This window comes from Stegastes partitus, unplaced genomic scaffold, assembly GCF_000690725.1.
Source record: "Stegastes partitus isolate 25-593 unplaced genomic scaffold, Stegastes_partitus-1.0.2 Scaffold559, whole genome shotgun sequence".
In the NCBI taxonomy this organism is placed as follows: domain Eukaryota; kingdom Metazoa; phylum Chordata; class Actinopteri; family Pomacentridae; genus Stegastes; species Stegastes partitus.
This window is the reverse complement of record NW_007578290.1, coordinates 49,377-53,683: the sequence shown is the minus strand read 5'-3', so window position 1 is coordinate 53,683 and position 4,307 is coordinate 49,377.

Below are 4,307 nucleotides of genomic sequence, written 5' to 3'. Positions count from 1 at the left end.
TTCTGTCCTGTTTTGGCTTCTGTAGCCATTTCCTGTTTGGTACAATTTACCCTCCGAATGATAGTCGTCTCTCTTAGGAGTAATCCGCCTAGCAGTGACATCGGTTCCCCTGAGCCGTCCTCCTCCTGTGTGATGAACTGATTGAAGCACATGTAGACCTACTCACTGCATGCACAAAGAAGTGCCTTCATTCCTTTAGAATTCAAGTGCTAATTATTTTCTAATGAAGCCCTTTCAAGAAAGCAAACAGATGTAAATATATATTTAACACTGACGTCTCCTGTATAATGTGTCACCTGCCTGGACTGGAAACAATCTTTTTCCAGGAGTCCGTACCAGTGTTAACGTGTTCTCCACTTTTCCATTTGCTCAGCTGAACAATGACATAAAGCGTATGGAAATATGGGATGACAAAGGCAAGTGGCTGAAAAAGAATAAGAGATGGACTGGAAAGACGTAGGTCCAACAAGAAAGAAGAGAATAATGAATTTTTAATAAACTTTGAAATGTTGCTGACTTCGTTTTCTCTTCTCCCTCACCACGTTGCAAAAACACTAATTACATTGAATAAATGTATGACTTTTCAAAGCTCTGCTAGCGATCAGACTTACCTAAAACCTCTGTACAATTCTCTCTCCTATTTGAATAGCTGCTGCATTCGGCGGTGGTACAGGCTCTGCGTGGGGTATCAGGTCGTCTGGTCTGGGGGGTTCCTGCAGAGGGACGCTTTTTCTGATGGCCAGGTTGTGTAGCACACGGCAAGCTATGACGATGTGCACGCCCGCTGATAGGGGGGGACAAACGGGTCTGTTGTCCAGAGTGGCGGGGGGGCCCAAAACTGGACCCTCATTAAATGATGAATTTTTTTCCCCAAAGAAGGGCTATTAATGGAAAGAAACAGTGCAATATTTAAATTCGAAGTTTTAATTTGTTTTCGTCTGAACTGTCCTTAATATCTTTGGAGTTGCCCTCCACCTCCACCTCCAACATAAAATGGTTTGGCCCCTGATCAAAGTTTGATGTCCTTTTATAGGAAGTTCGAATTTTGCACTTCAGCACCAAAATGTCCGCTCAGCAGAAGTCTGGTGCTCAGAAAAGTAAAAAGAAGAGAAAAAGAGAGGAAGAAAATAGAGACCTTAGAGATTTGCTTAAAACATACTTTAAAAAAAGGTGGTGACACGAAGCTGGAACTAAAAAAGTCAACGTAGAGCGAGGTAAGAAACAGCGGAGCCAACGTTTGTCAGCCTTGTAACGTTATTTGACTAGCTCCTAATATCAATTAGCTGTGATAAAAATCCTGACAAAACACGTTTTTTTTTTACAGAAACGGACGAGTTTAGTGGCTCCGTCAGAGAGGATGACACAGAGAGGCCGAGGCGAGAGATCCACCTGCCGTCAGGTAACAGAGATGAGGAGGAAGGGGCCCGCTGGTCCGCAACAGAGGGACAGAGTCAGACCACGGATGAGAGAGAGAGCGAGCGTCAAAGTGCAGCGGGAGGGGCTTACTGCCCAGTCGGACAGTCTGAGCAGGATGGATCAAAGAGATGTAAAGAAAGCAGAATAAAGGAGAATAAGAGGAGTCAAGGTGAGGAGCAGGTGAGGAGAGGAAGAGCAAAGAAAAGGGGAGATGTGGGTGAGTGGTGTGTGGTGTCATCTAATATCATCTTGTCCTGGGCCCAGGGAAGGCTGTCAGCTGGCCTGACGATGTGACACACTTTTTCAGGGCGATACTGCAGTGTCCCCCCCGCGCTGGACAGGCACAGCCATCGACCTTTCAATAAGCCTATTGCGTGCTCAACCATGGCTCTTGAGCGCGCATGGGCCAGGTTGTAGTCCTGTTCCTGCCGGGTCCTCGGGTTGGCTATGGGGGTCATTAGTCATGGCTTCAGTGGATAACCCTGATCACCTACAGATGAGGTGTGTTTTAAAAACCGTATTAAGTCCAACAAAAAAACATGTCCACACTTTAACACTCACCAATGAGCCAGCCATCTTCAACAGCTCCCGCTTGGAGACGCACACTCACAGAGCTGTTCTGCTCAATATATGAGTCGTGTTCCTCCAGGCCACCGGGCAACAACGTTTGAAATTAGTTCAACGTTGATTGAGTGTAACCCTTTTCTGTTAACATAATTAAATTAATTGTGTGATGGTGCTTTGATAGCGATGTGGGTGCAGTCTATGGCTCCAATTATGTTAGGAAATCCAGCGATGGCGTGAAATCCCCGTTTGACCTCGGCGTGTTGGTGATGGCTGTAAGGGAACTGGATGTAGGCTGGGACCAAGGAATTTATGGCATCCAGCACTGTCGGCATGATCCTGCTTAGAGATGGCTGGGAAATGGCGCATATGTCTCCAACCTCACGCTGGAATGTACCGGTGGCCAATAATACTCGGGTGTACAGGAGCTGGGTGTGCACCGGGATGGCTTTGGTTCTTCTGGTCTCACGCTCCAATATAGGGCCTAAATCACGGCATAAATCCAGCAAAATTTCTCTTGGAAAACGGTATTTACTGAGAAGCCACTCTGTGCGCTCAGCAAATACATCAGCGCTCAATTTGAAAACGCGTTCCCTGCGGAGCACATGGTTCGCCAAATCTTCTAATAAAGCAAGATGAGCCGTGGCACTTACCTACATTTCAAATACCTGTCACAGCTGTCTTTTATAGCATTTCACACCACATACAAAACGTCTGTTTCTAACTAGATGAAATTACTAATTGAGTATTTTTAATTAAAGGAAACAGGGGACATATGGTGTGTTGACATTGTGAGTACCTGTTGTGACACTCTTAATGCTTTCTATGTGTAGTTTCACTATTCTGTTCTATTCTATAATATACGTACGCATGGTCAGAGGTGTGAGTATATATACGCACATTCCTAAGAATAAGTACAAGTTGATAAATTCCATACTTTGCGTGGGAATGTTCGTACGCACTGATGATAAATGAGGCCCCTGGAGTGGCCGAGCCAGTTTCCGGACTTGAACCCAATATAAAATCTTTGGGGGGAGCTGAAACTCTGTGGTGCCAAGCGACAGATCCCAAACCTGAAAGATCTGGGGCCTCGTGTACAAAGGGGACCTTGTGTTGCTCAGAGGGAGTCCAAAGGCTGCTCTGGATTGTTGGGTTCTGTTTAACTCTGTGAGGTCTGTACCTGACTATGCTCAGGCTGTGTGATGGCTGTAAACTGCACTATACAAATAAAACTGAACTGAATTGTTCTGGTTTGCAGCACCTTCCAATAGTTAGTTTTGTTTCTGACTTGATGAGCTGCTCTACAGCGTCTTATTGCTGAAACATCTCACCAGGTTCCCACACATCCTAAATGGTTATATTTGTGTTTCCTAGAGGTCTCAGATTTTACATGGCACTTTAACAGAGTCAGGTTGACCATTTTGTGATTTCTATTTTAATTTCTATTTAATTCTATTTAATTATTGAATTTCTATTTGGCGTGGATCATCTTGCTTGGGCATTTAAAGCCTGTGTGTGAATTATGTGCCAAGTTAACTTGTTTTTTGTTTGGGCCACAAAAACATCTTAAAATAATTTAATTTAGATTCTAAGGTTGTGGAACAACCCTGACACAGTGTTGATGGTGTACGTATTACTGAGGGTTCAATAAATGTTGATGCTGATCATACATGCAGTCCAGAGGGCACCACAAAGTGAGATCAGTGGGTCAGCAGGTATGCTGAGCTTCAAGCCAGAGTTTTCAGTACCATGAAGGTGGCTCTCTTTTTACCTGGATAGGTCTCCATGGTAACTGATGCTGTGGAACTAGGTCTCCATGGTAACTGATGCTGTGGAGCTAACCTGGTCCAGGTTCTGTTCAGAGTTTCAGATGTAAACCGGCTGACAGAGCGTCTCCCTTTAACCAGATGGTTTCCTGACTGTTATTTATGAGCGATCCAGATTCTCAGCTGAGGGAATGTGTTTATCTGCTAACATGCTGAGCTGTGCGTCACTAATATCACTGAATGAAGCCGTGGAGGTACAGCATCACACTGTAAACATCACGTTGCCATGGGAACCAGACGTGTATTTAGTTGCTGATGCAGAAATCACATAAATATGTTCTAATGTTTGGTTCTGATCTGCTGTCAGGTCCGTTTCCTCTGCTGCTGCTGCAGCTGACAGAACAGATCAGAACATGGATCACTCTGCTGGTATTGATCACAGAGAACATTCAATCAGTAACATTCATTCACTCTGATTGGGCCAAAAGTTAAAGTGATTTCCTGCATTCTGGGACAGAGTCAGACCTGAATGAGCTTCAGCACCAGAACGGGTTTAAATGT